This window comes from Oryzias melastigma, linkage group LG3 (genome assembly GCF_002922805.2).
Source record: "Oryzias melastigma strain HK-1 linkage group LG3, ASM292280v2, whole genome shotgun sequence".
Lineage (NCBI taxonomy): Eukaryota > Metazoa > Chordata > Actinopteri > Beloniformes > Adrianichthyidae > Oryzias > Oryzias melastigma.
In genome coordinates, this window is record NC_050514.1 from 30,381,341 (window position 1) to 30,395,051 (window position 13,711).

Sequence of the window (13,711 nt, forward strand, 5' to 3'; positions counted from 1 at the left end):
AGTTTTAGTTTTAATAGGATTTTTTCAGTTCAGCAGCGGAGCAGTGTAACACACGTCCTTTCAGCTAGCTGCCATAACCGGAAGTCCAATCGTGAGACTTTTGAACGCAGAAGCACATATATGCCCATTTACATAGACTTTTCATTGGAAATGGTTACTTGAACGTGCCTTGCAGAGCCCGCTGTGAACGTACCACAATGCTTAAATTGTTGCTGAGGGAAAAATGGAAACTGTGTCAAACAAGCAGGAGGATTCCACATACTCATCAACCAGAGATGAGCAAGAAGCGTCCAAGTTTACAAAGGCTCTATTTTAAATACAAATCTGTCTTCATGGTAATGCTTGCATGGCATTAAAATACCATTTACCTCCTGTTGTTCTGGTTGAGCCATTTGCTTTAGCACTGATGTCAATGCAGAAGACTGCAGCAAAGGCAAAGGTCATTCAAGGGCAGTCCTTTTTCCAACATTTTTAAAGAGTATTTTTTATCAAGTCAAAAATTTTTGAAAAATCTCATTTCATGTCCTTAAATTATGGTTAGTGTTTTTTTTTCTTATTTTTCTTTATCCTTAGAGCAAATTGTGTTTGTAAACTGTGAAACGAACAGATGAAGATGCTGTTGTCCGCTGCAGCACAGCAGCATGTTTGAAACTGAAAACTGCAGTTCATTCACACAGACCCCCATGATACGAGCGGAAATACTGATGACCTTTAATAATTCACGAAGACGGACCACAGAGCCAAAAAACCCAAGGCAGTGCACTCTGTCTGGAGGCCCACAGCGGAGCCTCGGGACCGTTTGAGGGTTGAAGCCCAGTCATTAAGACCGGGGGGCTTTCTGGCCCTCTCTTTGTCTCCTGGGCTCTCACATGCACTCTGAGTTTAGCTGCATATTACACATCTTTATCGGATACTGGCGATAATAAGATAAACCTAAAAAAATTAAGGTTTTTCATCAAACTTTCTTAATTTTCGTGCACAGTTGAAACAATTTGACAATAGATACTGAAGTCACAACAGTTTAGAGAGTTTACTGCAAAATGCAACAGAATCCCCTTCTGCGTTTTATTGCTATATAAGAGTGTAAATGCTCTAAATAAAAGTATTTATAAATATAAATAAAATAATTTTAAATGAAGGTGTTTTTTTATAACCACAAATACCTTCCTTTCTGATATTCATCCAGGGACAGTAAATACAGTAACAGGAGGAACCACAGGAATGACATAACACATAATATCTCATCTGTTGCCATGGTAACCGTTCAAAGAAAATCTCAGAATTAATCTGAGATCCTTGTTTTTCTGCTCTTTAATATGTTATCCAGAGGAAAAGTGAAGAAAACTGTCTTTAATCCCAACATTTTCCAGGCTTGAGCCATGTTGAGGTTTTTGTGACAGACACTGTAGAAACGTTCAGCCCAAAATGACAACATTTAAGCATCTAGAATAAGAACGACACAAAAAGAAAAAAGAAAAACTACTGGAGTCCTAGCATCATCATCATCTTCCATCAGTGCAAATGTTGTGGTAGATCTAAGGCGTTTTTGTCTTCATCCACCATGACGACTGTACGGTGGCCGACATGGCTCACATAAATGTAAAAGCCACAACACAATGATTCACAACGGAAATTGTTCACAACAGAAATGAATAACTGACTTTTTTTTTATTTGTTTCATTCAGTTTCAAGCTATTGCTGGTTCTGCTTGAAACTTTAAACATTAATCCAAGAGAGAATTAATACAAATTAAGGTGGAGGGAAAAGTCAGTTATTTATTTCTGCTGTGAATCATTTCTGTTGTGTTGTGGCTTTTGTCGTTGTGTTTTGGCTTTTGTCACTTTGTTGTGGCATTTGTCGTTGCACTTCGGCTTTTGTTGTTGTGTTGTGGTTTTTGTTGTTGCGCTTTAGTTTTGTCGTTTCGCTTCAGTTTTTGTCGTTGTGTTGTCAGCTTTTGTTGTTATGCTTCGGCTTTTGTCGTTGTGTTGTTGGCTTTTGTTGTTGTGCTTCGGCTTTTGTCGTTGTGTTGTCAGCTTTTGTTGTTCTGCTTCGGCTTTTATCGTTGTGTTGTCAGCTTTTGTTCTTCTGCTTCGGCTTTTATCGTTGTGTTGTCAGCTTTTGTTCTTCTGCTTTGGCTTTTGTCGTTGTGTTGTCAGCTTTTGTTCTTCTGCTTTGGCTTTTGTCGTTGTGTTGTTGGCTTTTGTTGTTCTGCTTCGGCTTTTGTCGTTGTGTTGTCAGCTTTTGTTGTTCTGCTTCGGCTTTTATCGTTGTGTTGTCAGCTTTTGTTCTTCTGCTTTGGCTTTTGTCGTTGTGTTGTTGGCTTTTGTTGTTGTGCTTCGGCTTTTGTCGTTGCGTTGTCAGCTTTTGTTGTTCTGCTTCGGCTTTTGTCGTTGTGTTGTCAGCTTTTGTTGTTCTGCTTTGAGTTTTGTTGTTGTGTTGTTGGCTATTATGTTACCTAATTTCCAGAAGGATTAATAAAGTATATCTATCTATCTATCTATATCTATCTATCTAATGGACTTAGACAAAATTTTGACTATTTTTAAGCTAAAATATTGTCCAAACTTTCTAAACAGACTTTTTTTGGTTGGTTAAATTTGATTCAATAGTTTAAAAAAAAATTGATAAAAAAAATGAAAACAGTTTGAAGGTAAAACCAGACTTGAAAAAAATGTGGAAAAATCCATCTAAATTATCTGCATATTTTAGCTCCTAAAGTTCTCCACAGATAAATAAATGACAGTAAATTTAACTTAAATGTTAAAACAGAAAAAATATACGTAATAATTTCTAAAACTGTTACCATATGTTATCATATGTGGAAGATGAGGCAAAGAGTAATACAGTTTATGGTCATAAGTAATAAATTATAAAAGAAATATAAAAAACATGTAATTATGATCTTAATTAGCAAATTGATGATTTTATTGCTGTTTTCTGGCTTTATATATTTAATTGCACTTTAAAGAAGAATTATTTAACTGTTAAACTATTACTAATGGTATTATAAATATTTACGGTTATATTCAATGTTTTTTCTAAAACCGAACACAAATTTAGTACATTTTATTAGAAAAACGTTTTTATTTCACGCTGAAATAAGATGATTACATTTAAAAGGGATTTTTATTTTTCTGCATTTGTTATTTCACTTCTTCGTTTCTCTTCTGTGTGACACGTCTTGACCTGAAGTAAAAATCAAAGAAAACATTTCCTCTGTGGTCACCAGCTCTCTGGTTTCTCTTCTACTGTGTGCTTTAAATCCCCAAAATGTCGCACAAAAAAATGAACATGTTTTTTTGCAATATTTCCCTGAATGCACCATATTTGATAATTCTCTATAACAATATCACCTTCATTTTAAGATCCAGGCTTTTTGATTGCCATGGTTACGTCCCTCGGTGTGCATGCGGCCGAGGCTCTGCTAATATTTGCTGTTTAGTGTTTCTGGCGGTTCTGTTTCCCTCTGTTTGACGAGCTGACGTGTGAAGACAGTTGTAGGAAAAAGCCTTTGAATAATGCAACATGACATAGAAAGCTGTGAGGATCCGTTTAACAAACATCCATATACATGATTAAATATTAAAGCTGCAGCACTCCAGGAGCGCGGGGACAAACGAGATAATTGAAGGAAGGGCTGCCTCTGTGTGACCACATCTTCTCCCACATGGACCTGTCGGCCTTTGTTGGATGAAGAACATACAGCAAATGAAAAAGGAGTATGTACAGACACAACCACAGTGTATAGAGACGTCCATAGAATGTGACACTTTCTAGGAAAACTAAGTTTAAAGGAACCAAAGAGGTGGAATGATTGAATGTTTATGAGAACTGAACTAAGTGACTCCTCCCCCCTGCTTATGTTCAGAAATAAGCAGCTATTAGTCATATTTGTATATGAATGCATATTTGTACTGGTCTGGTGCATTCAAAGGCGTGCTGTAAGAGTGAGTTCTGCTGGTGGTGTTCACACTGGACACCCAGGTAACGCCGTGGAGGTAATTCTTCTCTTTTGTTGTTATTGTTTATTTGTACTCATAGGTACTGGCTCGGAGCTCAAAGTCAAAGTGGTTCAAATTCCGCAAATGTTGGTCCAACGTTTTTGTTTTCCCAGCTCTGTTCCTAAAAATGTCCATCTTTGTGTCAAATTAATCCAACCGGGCAAAAATGGCAAATTATTAATGTCTCCTTTATGATCATGTTGGTACTTCCGTGTTTTGAAGTGGGCGCTAATCACACGTCACTAGTACCAAATCCCTGATTAGAGCGTTCTGGACACGGAAATTTCTGGCCTGAGCGTATTTGCATAGACTTTTTATTGAAATTGGCCACTAGAACACGGTGTGTACGCACCTTCAGAATAACCATGCTCTGCTACGTCTGGTAAACAAAAGACATTAGATAAACTTACTGAGACGAGAATTAAATTAGATGAAATACTAGCACATAAAGCGAAGGAGCTTCAAGATTTATTGACAGAAAATATTATGAAATGGGTAACAAGTCCAGTAAATTATTATCATTTCATCTACTGAAATTGCTACCAAGCCGTGTAATTCCAAAAATTAAAAAGCTTAATTCTCATAAAATTGAAACTAATCCCAAAACAATATCAAACATTTTTGCTGAAAACTACAACCTACTGTATAAAAATCAAATTTTAGAATCTAGAGAGGAAAAAATGAATAGCTTTTTAAAAAACTTAAACTTAATAAATTGACAGCGGATGAAACAACAATATTAGTGGAACCAATTACTGAAAAATAAGTTAGAGATTCAATTAGTAAATTAAAAAATAATAAATCACCAGGAATGGATGGATTCACTGGAGAATATTGTAAAATCTTTGTTAACGAGTTAAACCCAATGCTGTGTAAATTATACAACTATGCATTAAATTCAGATAATCTACCACAAACATGGTCAGAGGCCATGATTACAGTGTTACATAATGAAGGGAAAGATCCACTTAATTGTTCCAGTTACCGTCTCATAAGTCTGTTATGCGTTGACTACAAAATATTAATATACATTTCATCAACCAGACTACAAAAGTACATTAAAAGATTAGTTAAACCAGATCAAATAGGATTTCGTGTTGGCCACCAAGAAAAAAAACAACATTAGGAGGGCGCTAAATTTACAAACTCTAAGATTCATCCATGCTGAAAAAGCATTTGACCGAATTGACTGGGTATTTCTTAAAATATCACTATTTGAGATGGGATTTGGCAAAACATTTATCAGATGGATAAAATGTTTGAATGAAAATGCAAAATCAAAAGTAAAAACCAATGGACACTATTTAGATTTCTTTAGTATAGAAAGAGGAGTTAGAAAAGAATACTCCCTATCTCCCATTTTATTTATTTTAAGTATCGAACCGTTAGATGAAGCTATATGGCAAGATGATCAAATAGAAGGGACAAACAATGTAAACAATGTAAATACTACTTAAATACCCTGTAAGTATACTGCACTGTAAAAGAAAGTGTTACATTTTTTTCTGGAAAACGATGAAGCTCTTGTTGTGAAAAACGGACAGGAAGCTGGCAAGAAAAAAATGCAGCATTTCAGATTAAAACGCTTAAAAATCCAAAATGTAAATGTTAAAAACATAAATCAAAAACAGCAAATGAATCCTCAGATCAACAGATTCATGCAGAGTGAAGAGGAAACGGTAAAGAGAGGCGGAGGACGAACTGGCTGCCTGCAAAAGCTAAGATAATATTTAGCTGCGGAGTCGGAGCCAAATGGTAGATGGATTATTGATTACTTTCTGCCTCCCTCATACATCAGCAGAGCCTCCTGTCTGCTGCGCGTTTTGCAGAGTCTAACATAAAGGAGCTTTTATCGTATTCACGTTTTTTTTTACCCATCAAAGTCAAGTAGAGCCTCTGCTTTACATCTGAATGGATCCGTGCTGCATAAATGCTGAAGTGTTTCTGATAGAAAATGTAAATATTGCTGCTGCTGAGAAACTGAACGGCTCAGCAACATTTAGGAGAATGGAAACGTTTAAGATTTTTGTTCTGTCTTTGCATTTAAGACTGAGTTCTGAAGGCCAGAGGAAGAATGTGGATTCTCTTCTGTTAAAAGTTTGTTTTTGGTATTTTTAATTTTCTTTTAGTTTTTATTATTAAAAGTTTCACTTAAAAAACTAAATCCTGATTTTATCCAAGTTAAAGCTTAATTTTCTATGTAGTTCTTGTTACTTTTATTTCTATCTCACCAACAGAATAACTTTTAAACTTAACTTATTAAGCTTTTAGCATTCTGTTTTCTATTTTTCTTTTCATTATTGTCTTGTCAGACCTCAGAAAGAGCAGTTTTACCTTAGGTTAAGACTAATGGGGATCCTTAAATAAATCAAATTAAATTAAATTGTCTTGATGAAAATAAGAAAAACATTATAATGCCCATAAAGCTTAAGCAATCACGCTCGTTGGCCAGCATATCAGGCCCCTGAGTGGCCGAGCTGGCTGGGTGCTAGTATTGGGCGATTATGGAAAAAAAATTAATATCACGATTTAAATTATTTTATATCACTATAACGATATATATCACAAAATAAAACAATAAAGTATATTTTCAGTTATTAAAAAAAGCTCTCGCTAGTTTTACTTTGAAAACAGGAAGCTACGCTGACACTTTATTTTGAAGATTTGTTTACTTCCGGTGACGGTACCGACGCTCATTCGACTTTGTTTTAGTTCATAGAATAAAATCCAAGATTATTCTGTTTTTCAGAGCAATCAGTATTTTACTACATGATAATTTACTAAACTCTATTATGTTTATAAAGATCGTGAATCAGCGATTTGGACGTCGCAAATATTCATATTCAAATTTTCGGGAGTAGATTGTGAGAATCCGAGTGCTCAGATACCCGTTACAGCCTGTTCCAAGTCTTGATTTATCTGCTATTTTTTTTGCAATCTCATATGTTCATTTTTGTGGACTTGATAGGTTTATTGTGTTAGCATCGGTGCGGGATTAGCCTCCTAGCATATTTTACATATTACTGTCTTCTGCTCATCGTCAGACGTTTTGAATCCAAAATGAAACCAAATAATAGACGTACCCCTCTTTAGCTGAAAGTGCTTCTTCTTGAGCTGCCTGCATCGGTGTATCTGTCTGTTTCAACTCCAAGGAAACAACTTCAAGCTCTTCCGCGTCCATCGTTCTGCACTTGTGTTACGTAAGGTAAAGCATTAAGTGTGAATCAAAGAACGTAAAGCAGCTTTACGTTGCAAAACCAAAAGACGGAGTTTCTTTGCGAAGAATCTCTTTTTAATTTGTCTTTACTTTCACTTATACCATTTTTTTGTCCACGCACGTACGAGGTTCGGACTACTTAATGATATATTTGGCATACTAATTGATCAGATTTGATATAACGATAGAAGAGAAATGGCATGATGGACACTTTTCTATCCCCCTCACGATATATATCGTCATATCGCCCAGTACTAGCGGGTGTGATGGCTCCAGCTCTATGGGCTCTGTGACAGGCTGGCAACCAATCCAATCGCTCAACAGTAACCAGGACATTCTCCGTCAACCCCACGGCCTAAGAAAATGGATGGAAGTTCAGGACGAAAATCCTCGGATTGAGCGGCCATATTTATTTTTTTTCTACTCTCTGATCAAATCACTGAAAACATCACATGCCAAAGCTCCGTCCCTGATTGGCTGACACACCGTGACTCAGATTTTTGAGGTCTTGACGGGCTGCGTCTGCCGTCCAAGTCGACCTCAGATTGCATCTGTACATTGACTTCACATTGAGCTTCTGGAGCACAAATCCCGTCCGGTGTGAATGCAGATTTATTGATGTTCACAATCTGACTGTTAGAAACAATGAAATTATACAATCAGAGTGTAGTTTATATGCAGTTGTCCTACAGGCTCGTACGCATCACCTGCACACCTTGTGCATGTGGCATTTATGCACAATCAGTGAGGAGCTAGTACTCCTATCTCACTAATGACTAGTGTGATGTTAAGGCGTTGTGTGATAGTATCACCTGAGCATCATAAATGTGTGCAACTAACATTAACCTTAACAATTAACCTAATGAACATTTTCCTTGTAAAAAAGTAAATACTGACAATAGCAAATGCTTCATGCTACAGTTGCAGCTCTTTAAACGTCCCACAAAAGAGAAGCTAAAGCTGATATTACTGTTTTTACAGGGAGGATATAACCAGCAGAATGCAGCTGCAGCAACAGGACAAATGACTGAACTATAAAGTTCAGAATAAACGACTCTGCAGTCGGAGACGTCTGCAAACAGCAAGCACTGCAGCTCTGTAACCGACAGCTCAGCTCGCAGCCTCCGCCATGATATTATAGCCTCTGTTCATCGCTGTAATGCGCGTAATGAAGTGGTGTGATGCTGCAAGCCCAGTCCACTGCAGCAAAATGTTTTGACTCGTCTGGAGTTATTACTCCTCTGCTGTGGGACAGCAGAGAAAAGAATGGACCCTGACTCAGCAGGCGCTGTCCGCTCAGCCCGGCCCAGGTTGTTTTATAGGAGCACCTCTGCGGGGCACCTTTGCCAAGATAGGAAGGAGCAGCAATTGAACGGAGCCATAATGTGAGGCTGAGTGTGAAATTATTCATGTGCAGGCAACGTGAGCGGAGACGGGCAGTTTGACCTCTCCTGCGCCGCATTTATCCTCGTGTATCATTTATCGCTCCATTAGGAGAGTGTGACGCTGTGACCTCAAGTGTCATTTATGGCATGAACGCCACGTCTCCTCCGTGCTTAGTTTTTATTAATTACATGATCAGTGTCAAAGCCTGAATATAAAAAAATCACAAGTTTGATAAATATAATCAAAACGACTGAATTTTCACAATGAAATATTTAATTACCTGCAAAAAGTGAACAAAAATAACTAGAAAATAATTTTTGCATCAAGTCATGATGAGTTTTTTTGTATTTGAAATTAGATTAAATGGAAGGATGAGCATAAATAGGGCAGCAAAATATACCGGAAATGTATTATCATCACAATATCAGCCTGTGCGATTTGTGTTTTACAAAAGACTGTGTAAGTAAGGGATAATGCCAGGTGAAGTGTGCATTATCAGAAATGAATCCGGTTGCTTTTGCAAAGTGTGCATTAATTTCTGATAATGCACAGTTTGCCGGGGATTATCCTGCTTATACCACCTACAAAAGAAATAAATCTTTAACAAACTATTAGTACTTTATTCTTGTTATTTTTTCGGTTTAGATTGCTTTTTTCACAATAAGAGAACTATTTGATCCGTGGTCCCGCACATTAACACAGTAACACGACAACATGCAACGCTGAGCTTCAACTGCAACAACAAAATAAAACAAAATATATGCTAAATGTCACGATAGGTTGAATAAATCATCAGTTCAGAGAGAAAGTTCACCTCTTACTGCTTGCTTTTGTCCAGATGACGAAGCAAAAGTTTGTTTCTTAACCCACGAGAACCTATGGTGACATCAGTGTCACAGAAAAACATCAGAAATGCATTACAAGGTCTACTTGGTTTTTGGAGTATTCCATATAATTTTATTTTTTGGGAAAAATGGGTCTGTGTCTTTAGCCTGCGCAGTGATACAGAACATTTGGGCTGTGTGACCAGAACTTCTTGTTTTAGATGTGCATTATCACTGTGGTTATCACTTTTACATCCACACCCATCAGCCAATCAGAATCGAGTATTCACTTGAATCGTGGTATAAATAAGGGATAAAGCTCGACAAAGTGTGCATTATCTGAAAATAACGCACCTTGTGAAATCCTGAATCGATTGCTTCCACAAAGTGCGTTTATTTCTGATAATGCACACTTCGAAGGGCATTATCCTACTTATACCAAGGTCACTTACAAAAGAAATAAATGTTTAACAAATTATTTGTTTTTTTTCTTGTTTTTTTTTTCGGTTTAGATCGTTTTTTTCACACAAAGCGGAATATTTGATACGTGGTTCGGCGTGTTTTCACAGTAGCATGACAACACGTAATCCTGAGACTCGCCTGCAGGAACAAAGAAAAGTGATATAAATGCTGATCATCAATATTTTAAATGAAGCCTCAGTTCAGAGAGAAAGTTCATCTCTTACCGCTTGTTTTTTGTCCAAATGATGAAGCAGAAGTTTATTTCTTAAAGAAGCCTTCGCAGTGATATAGAAAAAAAAGGCTGTGTGACCAAAACTTCTTCTTTAGATGTGAATCATCACTGTGGATTATCACTTTTTAATCCACACCCATCAGCCAATCAGAATCAGGTACTCACTTGGACCTTGGTATTAAAAGGGGATAATGCTGGACAAAGTGTGCATTATCTGAAACACGCATATACATTTACATAGGCTTTTCATTGGAACCGGTCGCTCAAACACGTTTCCGAGCTCAGTGCTAACCGCTTCACAGCGTGTCACATAGGCGACAAAATGGGTCATTTTTGCCATTTTCTGCTTTTCCCTACTGACATTTCCTGTTTCTGTCTTTGATTTTTGCAGTTTCCAGTTTTCTCTTGTTAACTTTGTCTAAGCTAAAGGGTCAGGAAGTGGTGGAAGCAGCTGTAGTTTGGTTAATCAACGGTGAACCAGTTCTGTGGCAGAATTCTGTAATCTGTTTCCTGGGCCTCCAGAATCTTTATCTTGCATCTCTCAGATTTACAGCTCAGCAAATTAGTTTAATTTGTTAATTATGTGAGCATAAAAATGTTTTAGAGTCATTTGTGCAGAGAGGTAAACATTTTCCTCCACTTAATAGAAGAGCTGCCAAGCTCTGACTGCAGATTTTACTCTGAGGAGACGGAGAAGCTAAATCTGCTTTTATCTCCGTCTTTAAGCTGTTTTATGAGCGCAGTGGAGCCATAAATTAACCTGAATGACTTCAGTTTATCCTTTTGTTAATGTCAATGCTAGCATCAGTATATGAGAGTTTAAAAGAAGAGTTATGGTTCTCTGAGAGCGGGATGTAACGTTCCGGAGGAACCTTAAGGGAAGTTCTCTGAAGGATTTAAAGTTGACAAACTTTAAAGTTACGGTTCCATTCGTTGCGATACAGTCTGTAAAATTCCTTCTTCAAGCTCCACCTGAGGGAACGGTCACTGCTGCACGAAAGCACTGTTCCCTGATCAAAGGGTGATTAAGTTTAAAGCCGTTACGCCGTCCGTCCTGTGAAGATGAGTCTGATGAAGATGGTTTTCTTCTGCACAAGAAGCTGCAGCTCAAGGTGAACGCTGCAGCAGAGAAACACTTTTTCACAGCTTTCAATAAACATTCTCCTTAAAAATAAAACAGAACACAAGAAGTTAGTTATTTAGAAACTGAGGCAGAAGTTAAATCCAACATGTTTTTAACAATTAAACCTTTTTTCCTCATCTAAAATAATGTAATCCATTATTTTAACACACAACAAATGGGGTCAGAAAACATTCAAAAGCTACTATGATACAAACGTGACTGAAAAATTGACAAGTGGTTCAAATAAACACGTTCATAATGTCACTAAATACTTGATAAAAATCTCAAAGGCAGCATCCATTTTGATCTATTATGAAAACCTTTTAAGTCCTAAAATAAATCATCACAAGTTTCTGTGAAATGTCGTTCGGCTCTTTGTATTCATGTGTGGAAAAACAGCTAATTTTAGAAAATGTAAAAATCAAAATGAGGATATTTATGTGGATATTTCAAGGTAAAAACCATCACTGCCTGATGACGTCCAGACTATTGGCTGTACATGAGAACTGGACTGAATGCTTCAAACAGGAAGTACCTGCTGGCTCCAAGAAGACAAAATCCCATAGACTTCTATAGAGAAATAAACAGCTGTTACTCAGACATTCTATTGGTCAGAATAACCATTCTTGCTCTTATACATTTTGTAAAATGTACTTGATAATCCTCATAATTGTTTCATGATATATTTTCTTTATTGCAAGTTATTGACCAATCAGATGCCTCAATAAAAGTAGGCGGTCCCTGATGAACCCTACATCCAAACATTTGACAGATTTTGTGTATTTCGCTTTCAAGTCATAGGGGTGTGGCCTTCCATCAAGCTCACTCCTGATTGGTAAGAGCGGTTGCCATAGAAACGTTGACTCAGACCAATAACTTCTTACTGGCGGCATCCACATGGTGACTAATTTGGAACAGGAAGTAAACCATTTTCTATGGGTCACATCCACTGACTGTACATGGAGAACTGGTCAGAGTGGGAACTTCCTGTTTGGAACATGAGGGGGAGGGGTAACTCTGTCCAGTTCTCATATACAGTCAATGGTTCTGAATGTTTTAGCCGCTATCACAGATGGGAGAATAACCTCCATTGTATTTCTTATCTCATTTCGCACGTTACTTTTAACGTTTTGTCTTTTTTTTATCACAACAAATAACAGACGTGTTCAGTTATACAATCATAGACAGATACATTTTTATTTGTCATTGGCACAGTTACAATGAAATTAAAAGATTCCTGGTCAGTGCAGTACTCATATCTTAAAACGACTCATGGTAAAAATGTACTACTAAATATAATAAATAATACATAAAAATACATAAAAAGTGCTTATCTGGTAATTCAAATCAGGGAATTAAATCAGTGATATTTGTTGCTAAATAAAATGAAATTGTTGCTTAAAAAACAGGATACTCTTTTTTACTCTTGTTAAAACCAGAGAAAATGATAATAAAATAATAATAATAAAAAATTAAGAAAACATCCACAGTATCGCAATTTATCAATCCAGGTTGAATGTTTCTTAGCCAGGTTTAACATGTTGGATAAAAACTGTTCTGGAGTCTTTTTGACTTCATGAAGCCTGGTAATGTTCTAGTCATTGTTGAGTCTCTGAATCAAAGATTTCTGCACAAGTTAGATTAAGGAGAATCTGTCACCTGATGGAAAAAGTCCGAATCATTCCATCCTAACAAAACTACAGACTTTTCTCTGGCTTGTTATTTGGAAACAGGCGTCTACATTTAAATTCAACATGTGAACACTATTATAGCAGAATCAAATTTAAATAAATAACTATTATTTAAACCAGGGGTGTCAAACTGAGTCACACAGGGAGCCAAAATCCAAAACACCCCTTAGGTCGCAGACCGAACAGGATAAACATTTATTAAACACACTAAAAATACATTTTTAAAACTTTAAAAACGTAACTTTTTAACATTACTATGAACAAAAACAGGTAGGAATATTATTCCAGAGTAAATCGACTTAAACTTTACACAACTTTCAATATTTTACTCTCCATAAAAATACATTTTTGTCAAAATTATTCAAGCCCTTTTTTATGACGAAAACAGTTAGTGAGGAGAAAGTCATAAACACAGAAGTATATAGACACATTAAAATTTAAAAGAACTTTATTTAATACCCACACAAAAATACTAATAAAATGTTATCATTAATAGGCAGGACTATTTACTTTAATATTTAGTAGATTTTTTTCTTTTTGCAGTGTTTTTTTTCAGAAACTGAACTATTTGGTCTTTAAGCAGCAAAGCTTCCTTTCTGAGAACAGAGAATCTGCTGATTCTTTTTCATGGTTTATGATTTGTTCTGTAACTTGAAAATGAAAGGGGACAGAAAGAAGAAAACTTTTTGTATCTGCCCCCTTGAACTAAATCATTCAAGCTATTTTAACCAAATCTCTCTCTTTGTGTTGTAACATTAATATGTCAACTGACAAA

At 36.4% G+C, this 13,711-nt stretch overlaps 1 protein-coding gene across 3 annotated transcripts in view; it reads left to right on the top strand.

Annotated features, from left to right (window-relative positions):
• Positions 1–13,711, top strand: part of LOC112161181 (solute carrier organic anion transporter family member 3A1) — a 60,663-nt gene that overhangs the window by 34,794 nt on the left and 12,158 nt on the right. The gene's annotated exons all lie outside the window — the stretch shown is intronic.